The sequence below is a fragment of the Trichomycterus rosablanca genome, chromosome 1 (genome assembly GCF_030014385.1).
Source record: "Trichomycterus rosablanca isolate fTriRos1 chromosome 1, fTriRos1.hap1, whole genome shotgun sequence".
NCBI lineage: Eukaryota > Metazoa > Chordata > Actinopteri > Siluriformes > Trichomycteridae > Trichomycterus > Trichomycterus rosablanca.
The window spans coordinates 12,061,196-12,073,997 of record NC_085988.1 but is presented as its reverse complement, the minus strand read 5'-3'; the positions used below and the strand labels follow the sequence as shown (position 1 = coordinate 12,073,997).

At 40.5% G+C, this 12,802-nt stretch overlaps 1 protein-coding gene across 2 annotated transcripts in view; it reads right to left on the bottom strand.

Annotated features, from left to right (window-relative positions):
- Window positions 1-12,802, bottom strand: part of khdrbs3 (KH domain containing, RNA binding, signal transduction associated 3) — a 197,482-nt gene that overhangs the window by 113,450 nt on the left and 71,230 nt on the right. Inside the window, exon 1 of one of the 2 annotated variants that reach the window (XM_063017945.1) lies at window positions 11,964-12,029. The exons of the other annotated variant lie outside the window; for it this stretch is intronic. The gene's annotated coding sequence lies outside the window, so the exon portion shown is untranslated. Of the gene's footprint in view, window positions 1-11,963; window positions 12,030-12,802 lie in introns of those variants that run through there. 2 annotated transcript variants of the gene reach the window in all.

The window sequence follows — 12,802 nt, the reverse complement described above, 5'->3', positions numbered from 1 at the left end:
CTTAAAGGTTGTCAGATTTAGAAAAGAGACTTAAATACAGGAGAAATGTAGCCCACTAAATACAAATGCTTCACATAGTGAAAGCAAAGAGACAAAAAGAAGCTCAGATTTATGAGGATTTTGCATACATTTAATGTACAGTGCTGTGAAAAAGTATTTGCCCCTTTCCAATTTGTTATATTTATGCATATTTATTATTACTTTTAATATTAGACGCAAATCCAAATAAATACACAAAATGCTTTTTAAATTATTATTTTATTTATTAAAGGAAAATGCCGTTCAGCCCTATCTGCCGTATGTGAAAAAGTAATTGCCCCTTTAGCTACCCAATATACACCCACATTACTCTAGCCAAATTCAGACATGATCACTGTCAGACCTGTCAAATCTGAACATCACTTAAACACAACCTGTCTGGAAACGTGGAGCAGCCAAGAAGGTTTCAAAAAGCACAGAAATACAAATACAAATGCAAAATCTACCAGTCTGCAAAGTGTCATATAGCCATTGCTAAGGCTTTGGGACTCCAACAAACCACTGTGAGAGTCATTATCCAAAAATGGAGAAAACTCGGAACAGTGCTGAACCTTGCCAGGACTGACCAGCTTACTAAAAGGAGGTCACAACAGATCCCAGATGAACATCTGAAGAACTGCAGGCCTCACTCGCCTCAGTTACGGTCAATGTACACGATTCCATAATCAGAAGAACACTGACCAAAAATAGCATCCACTGGGGAGTAGCAAAATTTACAACTGCTGACCAAAAAGAACACAAAAAGGCTCGTCTCACATTTACAGCATTTAGCAGGCACTTTTATCCAAAGCAACTTACAGTACTGTGACAGTATACTGTCTAAGCAATTGAGGGTTAAGGGCCCAACAGTGACAACCTGGCAGTGGTGGGGCTTGAACCAGTGACCTCTAGTCCAGCACCTTAACCGCTAGGCTACAACTGCCCCTACATTTTCTAAAAAACATCTCAATAACCCAACAAGACTTTTGGGATGATGTTCTTTGGACTAAGTCAAAGGTGGACTTTTCTATAATACAAGGGTCCCCACATTCTACCATAAGAACATCACACCAACAGTCAAACATGATGGTGGTGGTGTGATGATCTGGGGCTGCTTTGTTTCCACAGGACCTGGGTGTATTGTCATAATTAATGGAAGCATGAATTCTGTCAGAAAATCCTGAAGGAGAACGTCCATCCATCAGTTCATGACCAAAAACTCAAGTGCAGTTGGGTTACACAGAGAAAGATGACCTGATGATTTAAAGTACACAAGTAGGTCCATCACTAAATGACTCAAAATGAACAAAATAAAGGTTTTGGAACAACCAAGTCAAAGTCCTGACTTTAATCTCATTAAGACACTGTGGTGAGATCTTAAACGAGCAGTTCATGCTGGAAAACCCTCCAATGAAGCAGAATTAAAACAATTATGTATAGAAGAGACGTAAAGACTCATCACAAGTACCACAAACGTTTGATTACAGTTGCTACTACCAAGGGTGGAACAAGCAGTTGGAATGATTGCCACAAGGCAGTTGTAGACTGGTAGTTAAGGTACTGAACTAGTAATTGAAAGGTCACTGGTTCAAGCTCCACCAATGCCAGGTTGCCACTCAACCTTCAATTACTTAGACAATATACACCGATCAGGCATAACATTAAAACCACCTCCTTGTTTTTACACTCACTGTAAAATTTTAGCAGCTCCGCTTACCATATAGAAGCACTTTGTAGTTCTACAATTACTGACTGTAGTCCATCTGTTTCTATGCATGCTTTGTTAGCCCCCTTTCATCCTGTTCTTCAATGGTCAGGACCCCCACAGGACCACTACAGAGCAGGTATTATTTAGGTGGTGGATCATTCTCAGCACTGCAGTGACACTGACATGGTGGTGGTGTGTCAGTGTGTGTTGTGCTGGTATGAGTGGATCAGACACAGCAGCGCTGATGGAGTTTTTAAACACCTCACTGTCACTGCTGGACTGAGAATAGTCCACCAACCAAAAATATCCAGCCAACAGCGCCCTGTGGGCAGAGTCCTGTGACCACTGATGAAGGTCTAGAAGATGAATATTTAAAAACTCCAGCAGCGCTGCTGTGTCTGATCCACTCATACCAGCACAACACACACTAACACACCACCACCATGTCAGTGTCACTGCAGTGCTGAGAATGATCCACCAGCTAAATAATACCTGCTCTGTGGTGGTCATGTGGGGGTCCTGACCATTAAAGAACATCATGAAAGCAGGATAAAACAGTATGCAGAGAAACAGATGGACTACAGTCAGTAATTGTAGAACTACAAAGTGCTTCTATATGGTAAGTGGAGCTGATAAAATGAACAGTGAGTGTAGAAACAACGAGGTGGTTTTAATGTTATGGCTTGAATGAAATGAGCCAAAATAAAAGAAATCGGATATGGGGGTGAATACTTTTTCACAGTACTGAATGTCTTAAAATCTACCAATGTCAACATGGCTGAAAAAATAAAAATAAATAAATAAAAAAGCCCAATTTGTAGTTCCAATTGAGTGAGCAGTTGTGTGCCGTGCACCTTCTTGCGATGTGTGTAAAAAGGATTTGTGAGCACGAAGCAGGTCATTAAACACTGTGGCTTATTAAATCCACCTCATACATTTTCATGAGCGTAGTACAGGACGAGCGAGCGAGAGAGAGAGAGAGAGCTACTGATATAGTGGTAAGGTCAACGTTCAGTGTTCATTTTAGTTCTAAATGTAGTGGGAATTAGGAAAGTTAATAATGTTTAACAAATGCCGTGGGCATGAAATACCAAATGAATGAGGTCAAAGGTTTACATACACTGTAGGGACCTGTATATCACGAGTGCAGCGGGAGCCCGGTGGTTAAGATTAGGGCTGGCTCAATACCACTTTTTTATGTCCGATACCGATACTGCAAATTGAGTATCTGCAGATACCGATACCAATCCGATACCGTCATTTCTCCTCTCAAACAACTAAGCAGTAATAATACATGTCTCAATGCACCATGGTTAAAGGAGCTATCTAAATAACAATGCTCAGACTGTGAAACAAATACTCTAAATGAATAAATACAGAACCTACAACATCACAATTATAACTGTTACACACAGAACATTTAGCATCAGTTTTGGCTTGTTTAAGAGCACCGTACAAACATTTAAAAGTGCAACTTTATCTGTATTTAACAATTAAATTATCATTTCAATATAAAATTCTAGATCTGTCAACACTCAAGTCTACACCTTGAAGAGGCAGAAAAAAATAAAATAAATAAATAATAAGAAAATATTATTTATAAACAATAAAAATAAAATAATTAAATAATAAAAAAATAAACAAATGTAGATGTGCAAGTTTTCACAGGTGACCTCTGAGTTTGAACTGTACAAAAACATTATAAAATGTTAACAGTATGATCACATCTCGCTTTACGGTGTGTCGTCCCAAGTGTCTATAATTGTAAGATGTGGATGTCAATCAAAAGCGATGGACCAATTAGAATTGACGCAGAGTTTGGTTGAGATTTTCCGTTAAAGTTCTGTCATGTTTTTAGATGATTAAACCCTGCTGGATTTTGAAGAGGACGTCTGTGGCTAAACGGGAAACGGTGTAGTTTGTTTTATTTCATAACACTAATGGACTAATGGTTGAGGATGTGAGAGATCTCCAAGCCGGGACAAGATAGGTTTTCTTTATCTCAGGTGAGAGATTTATCATTTATAAAGCAATTTTTATTGTGTTTAAATAGTATTTTTAGTTGTGGCAGTAGTAGATGATTCTTTTCAAATGCTAAAAGTTTAAGTAGATCAGTGTGTTTTCATTTCTAAATGGCCTTATTTACATTAAGTGTTATTTACATTAAGCGACAGTATCAAATCGGATTACACTTTTTTTTTTCCTTCAGATATCCGATCCAGTGATTTGGGCCAATATCGGATCGATACCGATACAGAGTATCGGATCGGTGCCAGCCCTAGTTAAGATACTGGTCTCATCTTTTGGATTCCCCCCCTCAATCTTCCAATTTAATTATTTCCAATTCCCGATTGTGAATCTGCTTGCACAACCTTTGACCTGATCAAGGAGAGCCGGATCACCACATGCCCTCTCTGATACCTCTGTGTCCAATCTGAGGCCGCTTTTTATCCCCTGTCAGTGTTGCATCACATGCAGAAAGCCAAACTAGACTCCACATGACTCTCCGCAACTCGTATAGGTGCCTAGACCAGTCCCGGAGATCATATGGTGGCACAAGTGTGAAGAAACCGCATCTGACCTTCTCTTTCTCAATCACAGCCAACTCTGTTTGAGTGGACATCCGGTCAAGTGGGTGACCCTGCTGAGATTCAAACTCGAGCACCATAGTGCGCCACCTGAGTGCCCAATTCAGCAAGGTCCTTAACCCCTGACCGCCTGCATTAAATCAAGTCAGAATCAGAATCTTTACCAGATGTACAAGGAATTTCTCTTGGTGCAGGTGTCAACATACATCTAATTAAATAATACAAAAGGAACACTATATATAAACATAGAAAATTCACAGTTACTCAAGTCGAGTTCGCAGCTCTGCTTTACACTTCGACATCTTGGACATTTTGTTTGACCGATTGCAAGTGTAACCGAGTGTCTTTAGAGTTTGCTGACTTTATAAAGTAAGAGATAAACTTTACATAGACAAACTACCGGGAGTAGCACAGAGATGATCACATGTGTAGAGAAGCGACACTTTTATATTGATTATGGAATCCACAAAGGGACAAAATGCTCTCAATATGTAAACACACACATCAAACATTGTCAGCAGATTGCTAGGACGCCTCATCTTGCATATTGTGCCTCATATTTCATATGATACGCAAATAAAAAAATTCGCTAAACACAAACCTTAGATTAGACTTTAATAAAAATCATTCCATCATTCAGTCTACTTTTTGCAAAGCACCAGTTTCACTACCAGCAACACAGCTCCATACAATAATACTACCACAGTAAGTACAGTGTTGTTGGGTTCAAATGCCTCATCTTTTCTTTAAACATCCTTTTGGTCATTGTGTGAGCCCGTGTGAGCCATACTGTTGGAAATGGCAATGTCTGAGAGTTTCAGGGGTTCGAATCCCACTCTGAGCTCACAAATACAGATGCTGCAAGGCATTACTTGAACCTAGCCATTAGCGGGACACATCAGAGCACCCTTAGTGCAGGTCCCAAGCCCGGATAAATGGGATGGTTGAGTCAGGAGGGGCATCAGGTGTAAAAACTGTGCCGAATCAAATATGATCCACTATGGTGACTCCTAACATGAGCAGCCGAAAGGAATCATTCATTTATTCATTCATTTATTAATTTATTTACTCATCCTCTGAGCTCATGGTGACGTAAAGCTTTCCTGACTGTGGACGGCAGCTGTGAATTCTGTTTTTGATGGTAATGAATTACATCTGGGCTGCACGGTGGGTAGTACTGTCGCCTCACAGCAAAAAGGTCCTGGGTTCGATCGGGTGGTCTGGGTCCTTTCTGTACAGAGTTTGCATGTTCTCCCCGTGTCTGCGTGGTTTTCCTCCAGAAGCTCCGGTTTCCTCCCACAGTCCAAAAACATGCAGTCAGGTTAATTGGAGACACTGACTTGCCCTATAAGTGAATGTGTGTGTGTGTGTATGTATGTGTGTATGTGTGTGTGCCCTGCATTGGACTGGCGTCAACTGAGAATAGTCCACCAACCAAAAACATCCAGCCAACAGCGCCCCGTGGGCAGCGTCCTGTGACCACTGATGAAGGTCTAGAAGATGACCAACTCAAACAGCAGCAAAAGATGAGCGACCGTCGACTGACTTTACATCTACAAGGTGAACCAACTAGGTAGGAGTGTCATAGACTGTCACCTAGTACAAGGTGACAGTTTCTGAAGGATTTTTGTACAGATTAGAGCTATAGTGCTACCTATGTGGGCACAGAGAAGTCACCAGATATACTCAATTATAGTCACTAACAAGGAATTAAGAGCATGTCCCAAAGTTATTTGACCCACTATAATCTTATAAAACTGGGGCAGTTGTAGCCTAGCGGTTAAGGTACTGGCCTAGTAATCAGAAGATTGTGGTTCAAACCCCACCACTGCCAGGTTGCTGCTGTTGGGCCCTTGAGCAAGCCTTAATTGCTTAGACTGTATTCTTTAAGTCACTTTGGATAAAAGTGTCTGCTAAACACCTGCTAAAATGCTAAAATGTTACCCTTTACCCCTTGTGTAGTCTGTAATTCTGTATACCCCTTGTCCTAGGGGTCAAAAAGACCTGTCTTTACTTTTAACCCCTAAAATAAGGCCATATTGCACAAAGAAACAACCTGTAATTCATCACAGACTTTGTAAATAACCAGGGTCACTCTAGTAAAGGTCAAATCTCAGGCTAAAAGATTAACAATATAGTGTATTATCTGCTCATAATCACAATGGTGGCTCATTTTGACCCTGGAGACAACACAAGGGTTACTATTTTAATAAAAAGTCTGTACATCATAAGAAGACTTAAAGCCACAGCATGAATCACTACCCTGACAGTGAAATTAAATCAAAATGAATAAATTTGGGCCATTAAAACTACCTCATAAAAGGAAGAACTGAGCCGGGTCAGTTCTGTCATACGCAGAAGAAGAGGACCATAAACATGTGCTCTTGTAGATGCACCTCTTACAGTATAAACAACGTATTGACCAACAACATGCACCAGCTCATGGTGATAAAATGACACTTAATAAATGACACTCACTGTCACAGATGCTCCTCCATATGGAAGAAAAAAACCTTTCCACATGCTAAACATGGTCACAAACTACAAACGTTATACACTATATGGACACAAGTATTGGGACGCCCCTTCTAATTATTGAATTCATGTTTTTCAGCCACAACAGTTAACACAGCTAACATTTCTAATAAATCAATGATATAACAATTATTCACTCATTCATTCATTTTCTTATCAGCTTATCCAATCAGGGTCGCGGGGGGAAGGTGCTGGAGCCTATCCCAGCTTTTCAATGGGCGCAAGGCACACAGTAACACCCTGGACGGGACGCCAGTCCATCGCAAGGAAGACACACACACACATACACATGCACCCATTCACTAATAGGGCAATTCAGTGTCTCCAATTAACCTGACTGCAGGTTTTTGGACTGTTTTTGGATTTTGTTGGTACTGGTGTTTGTTGTGTGGTTGGTGTTTGTACTAGTGTTTGTTGTTTTGTTTGTACTGGTGTTTGTTGTGTTGTTGATGTGTTTACTGGGTAGTGTGTACTAGCGTTTGCTGTGGCTCTCCGTACACAAAGCTGATCCACATATGAACTCGCCTTGTGCAGGTAAAAAGATGCAGTCAGTACTGCACACATGTCAGAGGGGGTGTGTCAGTCTCGCTCTCCTCAATCAAGGTGGGGATGGCATCATTAGAGCATGATGCAATTGGGTATTCGGATATGCTTAAAGGGAGGAAAAAGGTAAGAAAATGCTTAAAAAATGGCATTTACATCCAATAAAAATCAAAAGTGCATCACTATATACAGTGTATCACAAAAGTGAGTACACCCCTCACATTTCTGCAGATATTGAAGTATATCTTTTCATGGGACAACACTGACAAAATGACACTTTGACACAATGAAAAGTAGTCTGTGTGCAGCTTATATAACAGTGTAAATTTATTCTTCCCTCAAAATAACTCAATATACAGCCATTAATGTCTAAACCACCGGCAACAAAAGTGAGTACACCCCTTAGTGAAAGTTCCTGAAGTGTCAATATTTTGTGTGGCCACCATTATTTCCCAGAACTGCCTTAACTCTCCTGGGCATGGAGTTTACCAGAGCTTCATAGGTTGCCACTGGAATGCTTTTCCACTCCTCCATGACGACATCACGGAGCTGGCGGATATTCGAGACTTTGCGCTCCTCCACCTTCCGCTTGAGGATGCCCCAAAGATGTTCTATTGGGTTTAGGTCTGGAGACATGCTTGGCCAGTCCATCACCTTTACCCTCAGCCTCTTCAATAAAGCAGTGGTTGTCTTAGAGGTGTGTTTGGGGTCATTATCATGCTGGAACACTGCCCTGCGACCCAGTTTCCGGAGGGAGGGGATCATGCTCTGCTTCAGTATTTCACAGTACATATTGGAGTTCATGTGTCCCTCAATGAAATGTAACTCCCCAACACCTGCTGCACTCATGCAGCCCCAGACCATGGCATTCCCACCACCATGCTTGACTGTAGGCATGACACACTTATCTTTGTACTCCTCACCTGATTGCTGCCACACATGCTTGAGACCATCTGAACCAAACAAATTAATCTTGGTCTCATCAGACCATAGGACATGGTTCCAGTAATCCATGTCTTTTGTTGACATGTCTTCAGCAAACTGTTTGCGGGCTTTCTTGTGTAGAGACTTCAGAAGAGGCTTCCTTCTGGGGTGACAGCCATGCAGACCAATTTGATGTAGTGTGTGGCGTATGGTCTGAGCACTGACAGGCTGACCCCCCACCTTTTTAATCTCTGCAGCAATGCAGACAGCACTCCTGTGCCTATCTTTCAAAGACAGCAGTTGGATGTGACGCTGAGCACGTGCACTCAGCTTCTTTGGACGACCAACGCGAGGTCTGTTCTGAGTGGACCCTGCTCTTTTAAAACGCTGGATGATCTTGGCCACTGTGCTGCAGCTCAGTTTCAGGGTGTTGGCAATCTTCTTGTAGCCTTGGCCATCTTCATGTAGCACAACAATTCGTCTTTTAAGATCCTCAGAGAGTTCTTTGCCATGAGGTGCCATGTTGGAACTTTCAGTGACCAGTATGAGAGAGTGTGAGAGCTGTACTACTAAATTGAACACACCTGCTCCCTATGCACACCTGAGACCTAGTAACACTAACGAGTCACATGACATTTTGGAGGGAAAATGACAAGCAGTGCTCAATTTGGACATTTAGGGGTGTAGTCTCTTAGGGGTGTACTCACTTTTGTTGCCGGTGGTTTAGACATTAATGGCTGTATATTGAGTTATTTTGAGGGAAGAATAAATTTACACTGTTATATAAGCTGCACACAGACTACTTTTCATTGTGTCAAAGTGTCATTTTGTCAGTGTTGTCCCATGAAAAGATATACTTAAATATCTGCAGAAATGTGAGGGGTGTACTCACTTTTGTGATACACTGTATATATACACAAAATGTTTCAAAATGAACCGAATTCACTGCATATACAGACAGATTTCTGACCAAGTGAGGCGATGACAAGTACCAGACAGCAAACCTAACCAGAATCAGGCCAGACTGTGCCGAAAATAGGTATGCTAATACCCAGGGAAGACTCCCGCCACTGTCTGTCGCTGCTGGTGTGAGTACACAGCTGTGTGGATGGTTCGAGGCTCTCTCGCTTAATTAAAAACGCTCGTTTATTTGTAGAAAGGGGAAGTCTGGGGGAAACAAACAGTCTGCACTGTACATTCTGAAGTGAACTGTGTTAAGAGAGATACCAGCTGTGTACTGCATCTACACACACACACACACACACACACACACACACTCTCTCTCTCACAAAAGACTGAACTACATCCATCAGACAGGAGAGGAGCAGCAGGTGTAAGAGGTGCTTTATGGTCTGCAGGTACCAGGAATATCTGAACCAGAACCAGAAAACCATTTCTTAATTATACAGCCACAAAACAATTATAGAAAATACTGTGTTGATTGTACTGGTGTTTGTTGTGTTCTTTGTACTGGTGTTTGTTGTGTGGTTGGTGTTTGTACTAGTGTCTATTGTGTTGCTGGTGTTTGTTGTGTTCTTTGTACTGGTGTTTGTTGTGTGGTTGGTGTTTGTACTAGTGTCTATTGTGTTGCTGGTGTTTGTTGTGTTTTTTGTACTGGTGTTTGTTGTGTGGTTGGTGTTTGTACTAGTGTCTATTGTGTTGCTGGTGTTTGTTGTGTTCTTTGTACTGGTGTTTGTTGTGTGGTTGGTGTTTGTACTAGTGTATATTGTGTTGCTGGTGTTTGTTGTATTCTTTGTACTGGTGTTTGTTGTGTGGTTGGTGTTTGTACTAGTGTCTATTGTGTTGCTGGTGTTTGTTGTGTTCTTTGTACTGGTGTTTGTTGTGTTCTTTGTACTGGTGTTTGTTGTGCTCTTTGTACTGGTGTGTGGTTGGTGTTTGTACTAGTGTTTATTGTGTTGCTGGTGTTTGTACTAGTGTTTGTTGTGCTGTTGGTGCATTTACTGTGTTGTTGGTACTAGTGTTTGTTGTTTTGTTTGTACTGAAGTTTGGTGTGTGGTTGGTGTTTGTACTAGTGTCTATTGTGTTGCTGGTGTTTGAACTGGTGTTTGTTGTGTTGGTGTTTGTACTGGTATTTGTTGTGCTGTTGATGCATTTACTGTGTTGTTGGTACTAGTGTTTGTTGTTTTGTTTGTACTGGTGTTTGTACTGGTGTTTGTTGTGTTGTTGGTGTATTCACTGTGTTGTGTGTACTGGTGTTTGTTGTGCTGTTTGTACTGGTGTTTGTACTGTGTATGTTGTGTTGTTTGTACTTGTGTTTGTTGTGTTGTGTGTACTGGTGTTTGTTGTGTTGTTGGTACTGGTGTTTGTTGTGTTGTTTGTACTTGTGTTTGTTGTGTTGTTTGTGTATTTACTGTGTTGTTTGTACTAGTGTTTGTTGTGTTGTTTGTGTATTTACTGTGTTTGTACTGGTGTTTGTTGTGTTGTATGTGTATTTACTGTGTTGTTTGTACTGGTGTTTGTTGTGTTGTTTGTGTATTTTCTGTGTTGTTTGTACTGGTGTTTGTTGTGTTGTATGTGTATTGACTGTGTTGTTTGTACTGGTGTTTGTTGTGTTGTATGTGTATTTACTGTGTTGTTTGTACTGGTGTTTGTTGTGTTGTTGGTGTTTGTACTGGTGTTTGTTGTGTTGTATGTGTATTTACTGTGTTGTTTGTACTTGTGTTTGTTGTATTGTTGGTGTTTGTACTGGTGTTTGTTGTGTTGTATGTGTATTTACTGTGTTGTTTGTACTGGTGTTTGTGTATTTTCTGTGTTGTTTGTACTGGTGTTTGTTGTGTTGTTTGTGTATTTTCTGTGTTGTTTGTACTGGTGTTTGTTGTGTTGTATGTGTATTTACTGTGTTGTTTGTACTGGTGTTTGAAGTGTTGTATGTGTATTTACTGTGTTGTTTGTACTGGTGTTTTTTGTGTTGTTTGTACTTGTGTTTTTTGTGTTGTTTGTACTTGTGTTTTTTGTGTTGTTTGTGTATTTGCTGTGTTGTTTGTACTGGTGTTTGTTGTGTTGTTGGTGTTTGTACTGGTGTTTGTTGTGCTGTTGGTGTATTTACTGTGATGTTTGTGTATTTACTGTGTTGTTTGTATCGGTGTTTGTTGTGTTGTTGGTGTTTGTACTGGTGTTTGTTGTGTTGTTGGTGTATTTACTGTGATGTTTGTACTGGTGTTTGTTGTGTTGTTGGTGTTTGTACTGGTGTTTGTTGTGTTGGTGTTTGTACTGGTGTTTGTCATGTTATTGGTGTGTGTACTGGGTTGTTGGTACTGGTGTTTGTTGTGTTGTTGGTACATTTATCTATGTCTTCATGTTGTGCAGTTATTATAATGCAGTTGGTACTGGTGTTTGTTGTGTTATTGGTGTATGTACTGGGTTGTTTGTTCTTTATGTTGTGTTGTAGGTATATTTATCTATGTCTTGATGTTGTGTAGTTATTATAATGCAGTTGGTACTGGTGTTTGTTGTTGGTGTCTGTACTGGGTTGTTGGTGTTTGTTGTGTTGTTGGTACATTTATCTATGTCTTGATGTTGTGTAGTTATTATAATGCAGTTGGTACTGGTGTTTGTTGTTGGTGTCTGTACTGGGTTGTTGGTACTGGTGTTTGTTGGGTTGTTGGTGTTTGTTGTGTTGTTGGTACATTTATCTATTTCTTGATGTTGTGTAGTTATTATAATGCAGTTGGTCCTGGAGGAATTCTATTTCATTTCATCTTGTTCGTGATTGAATTGACGGTAAATCCTCTCGGACCTGAAGAGAAAATAAATGAACTGTTAATTAAATGTGGAAAGTCACCAAGGTTTTCAGTTCTAGTCCCTCTACAGTCAGTGTTTGTCTATATTAATTGCATGGCTTTGTGCTTGATCTAATGTTTGCAGTAGAGCTTTTGCATCATGCATCTTCTTCTCTCCAAAGAATCGGTCCTGCTCGAACGTGTTCATCTGTACCACAGTTACCGTAATAACCAGAATATTGGCACCCCTGCACTTCAGAACACTGCTGCGATTACAAATGCGCTGGTGCTCAAGTGTTCATTTCTATTGTTTGCATTGGAACAAAACAAAAAAAGTCAAATGTGAATTAATTCCACACAAAGCTCCAGAAATGGACTGGACAGAATGATCGACCTCATCTTAAAACTGTAAGAAAATAATTGGATTCCAATCATGTGATGCTGCAAGAAATTACACCAGTACAACCAGTTTACATGGAGGTGAGTGACCAGTTTACGTGGAGGAAAGTGACCAGTTTACGTGGAGAAAAGTGACGAGTTTACATGGACTAAAGTGACCAGTTTACATGGAGGAGTGTGACCTGTTTACATGGAGGAAAGTGACCAGTTTATTTGGAGGAAAGTGACCAGTTTATACGGAGGAAAGTGACCAGTTTACATGGAGGAAAGTGACCAGTTTATATGGAGGAAAATGACCAGTTTACATGGAGGAAAGTGACCAGTTTATACGGAGGAAAGTGACCAGT